This window comes from Lonchura striata, chromosome 5 (assembly GCF_046129695.1).
Source record: "Lonchura striata isolate bLonStr1 chromosome 5, bLonStr1.mat, whole genome shotgun sequence".
In the NCBI taxonomy this organism is placed as follows: Eukaryota; Metazoa; Chordata; class Aves; order Passeriformes; family Estrildidae; genus Lonchura; species Lonchura striata.
This window is the reverse complement of record NC_134607.1, coordinates 7,639,325-7,653,747: the sequence shown is the minus strand read 5'-3', so window position 1 is coordinate 7,653,747 and position 14,423 is coordinate 7,639,325. Positions and strand designations below refer to the sequence as shown.

The 14,423-nt window shown below is 42.2% G+C and overlaps 1 protein-coding gene and 1 long non-coding RNA gene across 3 annotated transcripts in view; one reads left to right on the top strand and one right to left on the bottom strand.

Annotated features, from left to right (window-relative positions):
- The window catches only part of PDE3A (phosphodiesterase 3A), a 235,047-nt gene that overhangs the window by 173,975 nt on the left and 46,649 nt on the right, over nt 1–14,423 (top strand). The gene's annotated exons all lie outside the window — the stretch shown is intronic.
- Nucleotides 6,227–7,467, bottom strand: LOC144246312 (uncharacterized). The gene is made up of 2 exons (XR_013339995.1): nt 7,298–7,467; nt 6,227–7,012 (listed from the first exon to the last, which is right to left on the bottom strand). It is a non-coding gene; the product is annotated as an uncharacterized LOC144246312 (long non-coding RNA).

The window sequence follows — 14,423 nt, the reverse complement described above, 5'->3', positions numbered from 1 at the left end:
TACACACCTCTGCTTAGATTCTGAAAGCTACTGTAAAGGTAAAGCTCCCTAGTATGAGAAACAAATTTAGTCATATCATTATGAAGTAACAGTAATGAAGTAGACACCTGCTTAACTTGCTTGATGGGAACCTATGTTTCTTATTTTTATCTCTTTTTTGAGAGGGTAAGATCATGCTGTCTCAGTGATCCACAACTTTGCAAGGCTGTTATGGCTGTCATGTAATCAAATGACTAATTTTTTACCATTGCTGATCCTAGTACAGAGATTTTATCTGGAGCCTTTGTAATTTCTGTTCTTCCCAGGACATTAACACCTTTGCATGTTCAGCCTAGTGGAAATATTTAATTAACTTGCACAATAATGAGCTATAAAAATGTGAGTGTAGCGCCTGCATTGGAAACCTTTGGTCGAGCTTCTGACTGTGATTTATGCTGCTATTGTAAAATCTGTGGAAATGCCCCCAGATGAAGATACTCAGCCTGCAGAGGAGGGCAGTGAGGGCTCCACAGGACCCTCTCACATTCTCAGTAAGCACTCTGCTCTCAGCTCCACGAGTGGGATGGATAAAAGGGCACCTTGTAAGAGCTTTAGCCCTCAGTGCATGGGGCTGGGATTTCCTTATTCTGCCTTCCCTGGTCTGCAGTGGCTGCCAGGATTGTGTCCAGGCCACATTCTTTCCACTGCCAGGGGTGTTTGCTGCACTATCAGCTGTGAATGGGGGAACAGAGCCCTCAGCAAGGGGCTGGCACACAGAGGCAGAGGAATCATCTCGACTGGCCTGACCACATACATGTCCCTGGGTCTGTATTCATTTTTTTGATTAACAACTGAATATTGAATTCAGGAGCCTGAAGTATTTTCAAAAGCCTTTCAGTTCAGCTTAACTTTGGTGTAGAGAAGTCCTTCAGTGCAGCCAGTCACCTGCCAGCCTGCTGTGCTGGTTTGGCTCGCTCAGTTCCAGTCTCCAAACAGAAATATGGAAGGATCCCCAGAAGAGAAGAGGGCAGTGAGGGGCCAAGGGACTTCCATGAGCCCTGAGTATTGACTTCAACTACACAAGTAGTTGGAACAGCAGAGGAATTGGCTCAAAGAAATTTTCAGAGGTACCCAGCAGGGGAAGAGACAGCACTGATCAGAGAGATGACTGGCTTGGAGAGCAAAACAACGCAACTGGAAAACAGGACATAGCATTAGGAAACGCTCCCCATGCAAGAACAAACAAATATTTGTACAGGGGAATCTGCAAGTGGCACTGCTTTCCTCCCACACTATGTAGGGTTGCCAAAGTGATGGGATCCCTCTGAGTAAGGCACATTTAATGTATGCATAGTGGATATCAGTGTCTGAATGGTCCTCACAAACCTTGAAAATTAGGTAAATTTCACAATCCTGAATTTTTGGCTGTCTGTTCATAATGTGAATAAGAAGCTGAAAGTTCATTGGAGTCAACTGGTAAGACTTTCCTGGGAATGTCTCTACAGACATTTCTTTTCTTAGCTGAGGAGCTCCAGGATCTGCAGCAGCTTCAGGGAGCAAAACACACACTTGTCATACAGACACAGGGAGGACAACTTTCTTTTGAGTGTGTGATTGCAATGGATGGAGAGGCATCTTGCTGATTTTGGAGATAACACAGTCCTCAGCATCACCATTTAGGTGTAGGAGTTGTATTTGTTATGAGTTCATTGAAATATTACCCTGGGACCAGTGAAAGAAGGCATAAAAATTTCTTATTTATTGCTGAACTTTATAAGCTTTAATGGAAAATCCTCGAAGCAGAATCGCTGAGTGGGACTTAGTTGTGAACTCTGAAAATTGTTTCTGTTTAAAACAGACATGATGTGATGCAGACCTGAGAGACAGGAGAATTCAGAAAATCTCTCTCCCCTGTCATGTGTGTAGCTTTAAGTTCATTCTCCTACATCTTCAAGTTAATTTCTCTTAATAGCTTAATACCTATAAAATTATGGAAGGATGGTTTTATTGTTTATGCATTTTATGAAGTCAATAAATAAACCTTAAGCAGAAGTGATTAAACCTGAAATGGCAGCAGGGAATAGCTGTATCTCTTCTCCGTCCTCTGATTCATTCCTAAGTCAGGATTTACGACTAACTCAATTAAATACACACTTTCTGCATAATTGCCCATTTGCTAGCAGAAAGTAGTCAGTTGTCAGGGATTTTGTTCATTTCTGGGTTGGCTGCCTGAGAACATAAGGAATTGGGAAGAAACTGTGGAATTACCCATAAATTTTCTTAATTGAATTGAGCATGAGCTTTCAAGCTTAAGATGTGAGCAAGGAAAACTTTACAGTTTCCAGGCAGAGCTGTCTCCTCGCAGTTATTTACACAGAGCTGCTTTGACTTGCTGTTAAAAAATTACACTGGGGCAGAGATTAGGAATTCAAAGAGCAGTTTTGTAAGGAAAATACCTCAGTTTCATTCAGTAAGAGGAGATGTATTAAAGGAGGGAGAGAAGGGGGGCAATGAGCAGGGCAAAGAAAAAGTCAGGCACTATTACTTCAGGCAGGTTTGAATATTCAGTCAGGGAAACCTTGACCCAGCAGAGCCTTTAGAATGTACTTTTTTATAATACTTTGGTGAGACAAGTGAGAGCACATGGCCCTAGATGCCTCCTCCCTCCATCCTTCTCTCCTCATCACCACTCATCTGGTGTGGTTCTAATATTTTTGAGGTGTACAGTTGAGGGGATTGTGTTTCTGTCACAAAGCTACTGTAAAATTTCTAATCCCTTGTTAAAAGTGACTCATGAACTCCTTTTTTCAGGCTTTAAATGTGCCTTATGGAGGACATGTCCATCCTTTTAAAGTTTGTGCTGAAGCAGTGCTCTGCTGCCCTTTGCTGCATTTTGATATGAATTGTTAACTGAGATCAGAAATAACTAAGGAGATCTCTGATAAAAGGAAAATGTTCTTTAATGCAAAAAGATGCCTGCTTTTTCTGCATGCACACGTGTTCATAGCATTATTTTAGCTCATCACAAATAAGGTAACTTACATTATTGACTTAAAATATTGCTGTTTTTAATGAAAATGCAGCAAATTGTTCTGTGCCAAATGGCATGTAATATTTAGGAGCAATATTATGCCTTCTATTAAATATAATTTAAAATTAGTACCTGCAGCTTATAATATACCCATAGGATCTGGACATCTGTCCTAGGGTGACTTTGTGACGTTGAATTGTATTTTTGTTTGCTTTTTTACTCTAAAAATAGATTTTGTACTTTTAAGACTAATTTTAAGTATAAAGAAAGGGGAAAAAACAAAGTGTAGGGCTAGTTGTACATCTTTTGGTCTTGCCACCATGAAATGTTGGTGTGAGGTTTTATTTAAACTAGCACAGAATTTCTTTCAGCGTGTTCCAGATCAGCGTGCAAGCAGTGTAGCCAGAGCAGCCAAATGAGTGGTGTGTATTCCACAGCCTTCAGTGCTGGAAATTTTGCGTCTCTCCCTATAGTGTATGCTGAGAAATTCATTCCTCACGTTCAGATGTCCAGCACCTGACAGTGACAGGGCAGAGGGAGAGAGGGGGATGCAGTGCTCCTTGTGTGATGCTTGGCAGTGCTCTCTGAACCCTGGCTGCCAGGGCTGCTCAGCAGGGTAAAACAGAGGCAAGGGGGTGAATTTTGCTGCACTGCTGGCACAGAATTCCTGGCTCTGGGCTGAGGTTTTCAGTAGCACCAGCCTGAAGCGCGCACACACCATGGAACTCTGCATTCCTCCCCCTCCCGCCCAAGGCTTTTGCTTTTTTGGGGGAGGTGGTGGTTGTTTTTCTGTGCCTGCTGACGTCAACAAAATTGCCAGATGGCATGTCAATGCTTTGCAAAGAGACAGGAGCCTTTTATTACCAGGGTCACGTGGATCCCATTCATTTGCAGTCCCAGAAGTGGTCTAAAGCTTTTGCTCACTCTATAGGCAAAGAGTGCTCTGCAACTTCCAGGGACCTAGAGAGCCTTCTGTGGGATATTGTCACCTTGGGAATCCTTTAAGGGATGCGGGGATGAAGGCTTCACTTCATGTTCATTTGGCTAATGTGGAAATACCGAAAGTCTCTAGACGGTTGTGCTTTTCAAGAGGTTTTGTCGGTTTCTTTTTAAACAGCAAGGGAATACTTTTGTGAATTTAAGGCAATAAACAGACTTAGAGTTTAGCTCTGTAAGAGGGTTGCTTACACTCTCTCAGTCCCAGGTGACTCAGTAGATTGTGGAGCAAACATGCAAGTCCAACAGTGTGATGAACACCAGCAGAGAAGAGGAGCTGTCAGGGTTTACATTTTGAAGGTTTCAGGCTCTACCACTAGAGCTGGGCTGTGATCGGTACATTGAAATGGAACAGTCCCTTTATACCCCTAAACAGATGACTGGCAGCTCAGTACCAGATGCACAAGATTAAACCAATTTACTTTGCTGTGCTTGAGCCATCTCCACAGCAGCTGGGCAGGTGACACAGCAGAGTTTGAAGGCCAGAACAATCTCTTACTGATGTAGTGACTCCAATATCAGCCCTTGTCTGGCAGCTAACCCAGAAGAGAGGGAGCTTTTGATTGAATTTTCAATGGACCTTGGAGAAGTGAACCTGGATAAACCTGCAAGGCTCACAGGAGAACATGTGAATATTGGAGAAGGGAAAGCCACACTTAATTTTAGGTAGTTTAAAGACTTCTGCTTCTTGTAGATTAATTGATCTTTGGAGTAGCTTCTCAGGTTAAATGTATTTCTGTCTGAGAAGGAAAATGGGAGCATCTTTTATTTTTTCATGAAGGAAATGCAAACTATCTTTGTTGGAGCACACGGACACTGTGGTGATGCAGAAAGGAGGCTAAGTAATCTGGTTTTGACATCTACATCACAATTTGAAACTGAAACTCCCCTAAACTTATCTGAGATTACCATAGGCTCCAGAATGAAGCTCACAAATCAGGTCTTAATTTATTACGCTTTTATTTTTTACCAGTTTCAGCTTTCAGATGTGCCCCTTTGATGCCTCCTTGCTCAGAGTACACTGCAGTGACAAAGGTGTGTAAATTCCCAATGGCCATATGTCTGGAATAAAAAAAAAAAATGGGCAGCATAACCCTATGATCTTTCCAAGTGTGAATATTTCATTCCTTAACAAAGTGTTATTGAAAGGCACTTGGAAATGCAGCATCACAAACACCCCTTTCCTGCTTGATAAGCCATGTGTTAATATTGCTTGCCCTTGTTTACCAAATTCCCAGCTGTATGACATGCACTAAGGTCTGGTGATTTATCATGCTATTCTGTGTATGTTAAGCATTGCTGCAATTCACACGATGTTAAGTGGTCAAGAAGAGCACACAAATAGATTTTTTGGACTCTTCAAATTTGGTGCCATTATATCCTTGACTAGGAAGTGGAGAAATAATGTTAAACTGGCTCAGAGCAGACTGGGTGATGTTGCTGAGTCTGAGGAGTAATAACCAACTTGACCCTGCTTTCATAACTCCATATTTCAACTGGGGGAAGAAAATGCAGAGTTTCCTTAGGGCCGGCATCTCAGGGAAAGTCATTGCTCATGCTGTGCTCCCATACCTAATTTAATTTCACCGGGGAGCAGCGATCGGCGTTCACGTCGTGATTCACAGATCATGGAGCAGGAAACAGCCTGTCAACTTCTAGCGAGCTGGAAGGGGGGAAGAGTTGCTCAGAGAAAAAACAAAAAGTCTGTTTTGTGAGGGAATTCAGCTCATGAGCACAGCAGGCAGACTTCAGTTCTGCTGTTGACTCCTGGTGAAGTCAGAGGAGTCACTCTGCAAGATTAATTTGCCCCTCAGTTTTTCAATTTGTAAGGTCTTGAGTGCAGAGGAGTCCTGTGGTGGATTAAACACAAAGCAAACAAGCAAAAAAGAAATATCATTCTTTCTCATCAAGAACCAGAGGCTTTTGAGACTTCAATTTGAACGTGCCCTTTCCATCCCAAATGAGCTGTTTTCCACAGCCTGACATCAGTTTGTACCCAACTGAGGACAGGAAAATGTGAATACTTTGCATCTTTTTGCAATTCACATCAATAACTGAAAGAAAGCATATTTACACTAGCATGCACATGGAAACATTGCTTTTTGTGTGTATGTGTGTCATGGTTTGACACTGGCACAATGCCAGTGCCCCCATGAAAATGTGATCCCTACCTTGAATGCTGTGAAGTGGAATCTAGAATAGAGCAAAGCAGGCCCAAGCTTAATAACAGGAAAAAACCTTTATTAAACTACCACTACAAAAGAAAAGAGAAAACTAAAGAAGGGAAAAAAAACCACACAAAGATCCAAATGAAAACCTTGCAAAACATTCCTCCCCCCCACCACCCAACTCCAACAAATCACAGTGAGACACAATCTGGACCCCAATCAGGTTTCCACCCTCCAAACAACCGATACTCAGTCCATCGAGGGAACAGAGTCTCTCCTGTGCCACAGACCCCCCAAGAAACACAGCTCCACATCCTGTGTTTCCATGTCACACATGGCACCGCCCAGAGAAAAAGTTTGCCATGGTGACCCTTCTCCTTTCCATGCACAGTGCTCTCACCACCAATGCATGGATGGTCAGACTGCCTTTAGGATTTTTCCTTTCAAGGATGCCCTGCCAAGAGGGGAGAAAACAACAGTTCAGTTTTTCATTGTTTGGGACCACAGTCCCCCCCCATCTTCCCCTGGGGCCGAGGGCTCAAGAACAGAGATCTTCTTCTCTTCTCTTTCCTTTCCAGGGCAAGGGGGCGCCACCACAAACCCCCTAACCTTTTCTCTGTTTGCTCCACTTTTGTCTTTTTCCCAGGTGAAGCAGGTCTCTTGACTCACTGGCATCCTCCCAAAACACAGTCCCTCTTGACGGAGAAGATTTGGTTCAGGTTGTGGCTAACACGGAAAAGTCCAGCCAAAAGCCACTCCTTGTCCCCCTCCCATCCAGAATTCCTCCTTCCAACATCCCATCCCAGGGTCCAAGGTGTCCCTCTTCCTCTCTTTCAAACTGAGGAGGGGAAAAGAAAATTCACAAAGCTTTCATTTCTCAAGGAAGGGTTAAAAGTCCGAACTCCCAGGATGGCTCGATGCCCGGACATCCAGCAACTCCCACACAACTGGGCACCTTGCAGCAGCTCCCCCCGCTCCTCCTTCCTTGCAGCTTTCTCTCTCCCTCTCGGGAGAAGAACTCTGGGGGGGGGAAATGGAGACATCCCAGATTTCTTCCACACTTCCATCTGCAGGGGCCAGCCCGGTTCCAGTCCTTTCACCACCCTTGGGGCTTTCGGCCTACCTTTCTCAGGCCATGGGCTTCCCCTCCCCCACCCAGCTCGTGGCTGGGCGGGGGAAGGTCTGCACTGCACGCTGACCGGAACCAAAGAGAGCGAGTTCCCCTGGGAATTCTGCTTTCAACCCCTCTGTGTTCTCAGAGGCGTGTCTACTTTCAATTGGTCAATATCTAAATTGACCTCTTCCTTCCGGAAAAAATTATCTTTCCGTGTCAAACCACGACAATGTGCCTTGATGTTTCTTTATTAGAATTTTAATGTGCTTTCATTTTCTGTCTTCCATTATTATTTGTATCTGGATATTCTCAACAGCTCTTTTTTGGGGAAAAAAAGTGCAATAAACTTCAACCAAATTCAGAAAATACTTTCACAACTGCAGGTAGAGTTTAGCACCTCCAGCTGCTCTGATAACAGACAGAAACAGAACATGGGGAGAAGAGAGAGGCATGTCTATGTTAACCTTACGTGTTGGAGTTATTTCTCTGAAAGAAATTCCAGTTTCTTAATACAGTTGTCAACCACTGCATGTGTTGCTGGGGATTTTTGTGTTCCTAGAGAGACTTTTGTAATCTTTCTGCTATGGAATATTTTAGTATGAGAGTCAGTTCAAAATGTTATGAGGCTCCCTCCACCTCCCACAGATGCAGTCATTTCTTTCTTGTTTGTACAAGATTTGCAAGATCATTGGAAAGAATGTGAACAGCGAGAGATTACTGGGCTAATATATAAAAAATAACATAGATTAAGATCTTTTTCCTCCCAAATCGATGATGGCATTTCATGGGCACAGCAGAGTTACAGTCCTGGTTTGAAGGAAGAGTAGTGCCATCTGGTGATCCCCGGGAAAGGCTTTTCTGCACCTAAAGCTGCAGGATCATAAAGAGTGTGTGAAAAGTTCTGCTCAGTTGTACCATGGCTGCTGCCTCACACCCCTTCCTGAGGTACTGACTCACTTGGAGTGGTCACCTGGCACCAGGTGGCCTGGGTGGTGTGCTCATTTGTGGAAGTATTGGTGCTCTCTAGCCTGGAATAGCTGTTCAGACTAGGTCTTCTGTAATGTTCTCACTCCCATGCCCTTCTCCTGGTCTGGTTTTCACTGCTGCAGCTGGATGTCCTCACATCTGTGCTGCCTGACCCTTCCACCTTTCGCTGTGCCGCTGACCCCGTGAGACACTGGTGGGCAGGCAGAAACTCTCAGAGGAAGGACATTTTGGGTTCCCTTGGTCCATCCCCTGGGAGCTCCCAGTCCATGTGGGTCGGTTCCTGAGCGAGGCTGAGGCTGGGTTCCAGCACAAGCCCTGCTCTCTGCTCTCCTCCCTCCTCCTGTCCTGTCAGTGACAAGGGGCTGGCTGCAGATCCTCTGGAGCCTTGTGGGCTTTTCCATGGCTGTCAGCTTGATGCAGGGAGAAAAGCTTGTCCTGTGTCAAAGGTGGGTTCATAAATTGCTTATACAGGGCTAAATGAACCTCATTTTATAAGCATAAATCGTTACTGTGTGTGGTTAGAAGCCTGCCCATGGACAGGGTTTGTTTAAAATAATTTATTTTGTGCACTTGGTGGAACGTTCTTTGGGTGGTTTGCATTTAGGCTGGTCACATATGCAAGCCCTTAGAGCAGGCCCTATATTTTATGTAGGGTCAGAACATGGTTTTATCTTACTTGACTGGTTTCAAAGTATACCCAAACCCACACAAATCAGGTTTCAGAGTTGAGTGTGAAGTCCTATTTGTAACTTGTCTGTTTGTTTGTAGGTGGCATGGGCTTATAGGGCTGTCTTTATACACAAAACATGAAACGGTCTTTAGAGACAGTTTTTGGTTTGTATTTTCTTCTCTGGTTAAAAAAACAGTCAACTAAATGTTCATTCATTTCCTTCCAATCAGTTCCCCTTCCCTAATTTAAACTAAGACATTAACATGTGTATGAGGTATATTACTGTGTCTTTGTATAGAACTAGATAATTATATAGTTAGTTATGACTTAAAGACATGTTTATACTATGCCAGAAAAATGCCATCCTAATTGAAGGCATCTTTCCTAAAAGGCAGAACAAAGTGGGTCCTCATCACGTTGCTTTCTTGTGCCACCTTGATTTTATTGACAGGAAACCAAACACATTTCTTTGATCTGTCAGTGAAAAATAAAAGGGCATGTGGATAAAAGTGTTGTGTATAATTAATTTGGTTGGGTATTTCATTTTGCTGTAGCATCATACAGAATGCTTCAGCTTTACTCTCCACAGTAGCTGTAACTTGCATTAAAAGAGGAAATGGAGACAAATAAATTTTTACTTTGATTAAGGGTAGTCTTCAGATTCCTGGAAAAATGCCAACCTGTTGCACAGTGAGCATTACTGATATGTATTTTCTGCTCTGTGTTAGCTAGGATTGACAGTAATTAAAAGAACAAATCATTTAAATGAAGTGATTCTTCTTTCTAGAGAAGGTTGTTTCCTAATGTTGTTGCCCAAAAGTCTCTCAAATGCATTAGGAGAAGAAGGAGGCTGTACAGAGAGAATTGATTAGCAATTTACATCTTTATTTTTTTTACTCTAATGGGATAAATAGGATATCTGGGGCCACTTGTAACACTCAGATGGAAGCAGTCAGGAAGATCCTAGAGAATTAGGAAGACACAATCCATATGCCTTATCAGCTGATCAGCCAGAGCACTGTATGGCAAACAATTCAGCATGTGGTCTGTTTCAATTTGTTAACAAATATGTTTACACAGAGCACCGTGATGAGAGATGCACATGACTGCTCGCCAAGGTCAGGGGTACGAAGTCAAGTGTTTTCTTGTGATTAAACTGGTCTTTTATCTTTGTTGTACTGAGCTTAACCCCTCAAAGTTAAACTGACTTTGGGGAGAGATCTTTTGTGTCAATACCTGCCTTAGGTCACCAGTGTTAACAAACCTGAATATTGAAGTAATCTTGGAGTAATCTTGGACCCCACTTAATTCAACTATGAGCCTCTGACCACAAGAGACACACTAAGCTTCTACAGAAGTCTAATGCAAAAAACAATGCAAATATGGGCACCAGGCTGTTCTTCACAAAGAGAAGCCATAACCTTTTTGGAAAAAAAAAACAACTGAGGAATTTTATTTCATCATTTTCAAACTAAAGATTTAAGTTTTGAGAAGTTGATGCGATTTCTTTTTCCTATCTTTTTATAAAACTGTTCTAAAATTGCTGAAGCAAAGCCAAAATAAGCCCTTTCTGTCTCCAGAAATTCCAAAACCAATAATTTTTCTGTCAGTACAAAATACTTCTTGTGTTTGTCTAAAGTTGTCAGTGCACTCTGAATCCTTGAGCTGCCTGGTTTGAGCTGTTGTTTCTCGTTTGTGAGGACACCACACTGTTCTCTCTTTTAGAGAGCTCTGTGGCAGAATCATGTGATTGTAAGTCTCATCAGCAAATAGCCCAATACTGTGTGCGCCAATTAACAGGGTCAGTTCTGAGCTAAAATGTCAAATCTCTGTATTGCTGCATCTTCCAAAGTCTTTGATTTTAGATGGTAAAATAGATTTGTGTGTTGACACTTCTTTTCTATACCTCCTTATATAAAAATTCAATTAAGGCTTTTAGTTTCAATATTTTTTTTTTAAAAATTCAAACTCCTTATAAAAATTCAGTTAAGGCTTTTAGCCTGTCTGCCAGGACCTATGCAGTGTACCTACTCAGCAGTAGTAAGTGCTTCTATTGCACTTACTGATGCATCATTACTGATTTATTGCTGCAGTGGATTCTGATGAACTACTGAAGTTCAGCTTCACAAGGATATTTAACATTTAAAAAAGCCCCATGTGCAACCCACAGTTGTTGGGTTTTTTTTCCCTTAATATCCATATCCAAGCAGAAAACATAACTCACTGTGGAGATAGAAATCATTGTCTAGTGTGGTTGCCAGCATAAGCACCAGTGTTTCATGATCTGTGTCTGTTTTCTGGTCTCTATGGTTCTGTTGCCTTTTGTAAATGAGAAGCTGGTGCCGTTATATTTAGATGTAAGTTTGAATCCAAGCTTTCCAAAAACACAGAAGTGTTTGGCCCTTATAAAATAGTGCAGACCCTGAGCCAGAAAGTCAGAGTTCAGTATGGTGAGATATTAATGATGCAGAAGTACAGATTGGGTCTATCTCTAATTAGAATTGAGAAACAGCCAGTGTCTCATAATTAGGAATATTACATGCATTTTAATTCTTTCTTTTTCTAAAGTGCAAGTCAAGCACTTCTCACAACGTAAAATGCACAAGTTGAAAGTAAGACTTTTCTTAGATTAAAGCTGTGTACAAGACAAATCTGTCACCAGCTACATGGAAGAAATTAGAGATTGCTGAATTGACTTAGAAAATCCTAGAGCCTTTAGCATCCAGTGTGTGGATTAAAGGCCAGAACAGTAGTGCTGAAAATGGCCATCTGATGCAGGCATTGACCTGTGGTTATCAGCTGTGAACCTTGTATCTCATCAGGCTTTTTTTTTTTTTTTTTCATTCGTGACAGCAGAGGCAAAATAAGCCCACAGTATAAACTAACCTTGTGTGTCTTTAAGTTGGTCCTTGCAGGTCAAGGATGAAGTAGGTTGAAAGCAGTCCTCAGGGCTTTCTGGTCTGTCAGTTTATATCTGTGGTGAGTGAAAAAATATTTTAATCTCACAGAAGGCATGTAGAGGATTGTGTTTTATATTTCTTGTATATGAATTACTGGTTCTCTCTGTTCTGATCTTCATTGAAGAGTCTGCCAATAAATAACACAGGAGAGGTGGGGGATTTTCACACCTAGTATATGCTTAAATGTGACTTTTGCAGGTCATGGCTTTAGATGTTAGTAGCTTGTACTTTAGAGAAATAATAGCTCTGCAGCAGCTCTAATGAATGATTTGGGGGCTACAAGTCCCTAGGGCTACAGCTGGTGGTTTTTTTTTTAATGAGTCATAATATAAGAATCCAAAGCCAAGTGTTACAGAAAAATGATTAATTCTTTTCACAGAGGAGTTCATTAGTGACATAAAGTCATGAGAAAGAGGAGGAGGCTTCTCTAACACTCAGTGGCTATTAACTGGTATTAGTGTGAGTGCTTAAAGTCAGGAGAGCTGAAACAATGCAAACCACAAGGTCTGATGGAGAAGAAAAAAATGTTGAAATTGGACCAATTTATCCGCAGTGAGGCTCTCACTGGAGTTTGATGTGCAGAGGATTTATCCTTTTCAAAAGGTGCAGAATATCACTGCCTGTCTTTGGCTTCAGGGAAAGGCTGTTCTTAAAAATGGACCACTAGATATCATTAGTGTTCATGGTCACTGGAGAATTTCACAGGATCGTTCTGCTCTGTTGCTGCAGCTTATGGGAAACATGGCCCAAGATATACATCTGGCTCCTGCTAGCATTTCCAAATCCCTGTTGTAATTCCAGTAAAAACAGACTGAACATTAAAGGCTTTTTATATACAGCTTCACTGATGATTACTTCCTAGTTTCTAATTTTTTCTTATTCTGGTTTTCAACACTCATTCTTAAAACTTTATGAGGTTTCTTTTTTTTTTTTTTTTTTTAGTTTATTCTTCTATGACAACTCCTTTTTAGTAATTGAAAATATATATACCTTGCATAGTAACTCTTCACCCCGCCCCCCAATATTTTGTCTTCATTTAGAGGCTGTGTTTATTTTCATTACGTTATTAATGTGTATGAAATTTGATGATGCTCTTCTTAATACTGTTCAGTAGTTCTTAGTGAAGGGCTGAGATGGTTGTCAATCTCTAGCTGTGTTTATTTTCATACATATTTCTGCAGTTTGCTGCTAATTGTGAGGTTGCTTCTCAAGTTGCATCCCAGAAGACCCTGAAGCACTTTGACAGGGAGAAAATATGGCAGTGCATGGTTCCTTTGGCTTTGCTCTGGTGTGACTGAGACTGTCAAGTTGAAAATGTTGGGAGGATCAGTTAGTACACAGAAGGCAGAGCGGTGATTATTGCTTTCAATGGATCTTTTTTTAACTCATGCTGTGTATTTGGCTGCTCTGTTTTAGTTCACTGTAGAATTAAAACAGCTTTCCATGCTTAGCAGGCATGCTGGAGCTGCAAATTCCAATGGGTAAGATCACCAGGTATTAATAGATGGTTTATCCTCCCCTGTGTGTGCACCCAGCTCCCCACTCCTGCTGGGTCCCAGCTTGTGTTGCTGCAGCTCAAGTTGAGGCTGAAGACAGTTGTCGCTGTTTTCTTCATATGGACACAAACTATCAGCTTTAAGCTACCAATTTGTGACCATCTGACGTACAAATTGGAGAACAATAATGTAAGACAATAATGGAGGACAGCCTCTGAAGCACAGAATTGTCTTCTTCAGTCTGTGTTACTCAAAGCAGATTTGAGTCCCATTTAAAATTTAATATTTGCCATCTGCTGTGCTTTAATTAAAAGCAATAATTTTTAAAGTTCCTCGTTTAGTTGGAGTGGCGTCTACTTTTTAAGTAATCAACCCTGACTGTGACTGACTGTGTGATCTGCTCTACATCATCCAGTAGTCTTCGGGCTGGAGAGTCATGATGTTCTAATGTTTTTAGGCAGCCAAATAGCATGGAAAGTCTCTTGGAGCTGGGTGACTGTGTCCCCAGGGCTCTGCTGGGAACATCAAATACCAGAGTCAGAGTTTCCACGAGGTTCGCAAGCTGTGACCGGCGGCTCTTAGCCAGAAAGCTCAGCCTGTGCTCTCGCCTCCTTCCAGGAGCTGCTTTCCCTGGATCCTCCTTGTGGCATGCCTTATGCAGGAGGTCATCCCTGAGTGTCTTCCCTTGGACTGGGATTTCCCAAGGAGCCTGAGGCACAGCACATGTATGGCTTTGCAGCTTGTCCCTTGCCACACTGTGCCAGCCTGAACACTCTCTGTCCTTCTTCCCTACGCCTTCCCGGGCTTCCAGCTCTGCTCTACTGTGGCAGGAGGAAATGTGGAAAATTAAGTATCATTTTATGTCAGTACCAGTGGAGTTAGTTCATGTGAGGTCCTTTCTGTCAGATATAAATGGCAGGGATTTAATTGTGTTGCATTGGGTTGTGTCCAGTACTTGCATCCACACGGGTTCAGACTTTCCTACTCTGTAGGTCTTGAATCTGGACAAATCCAGTCCTCCC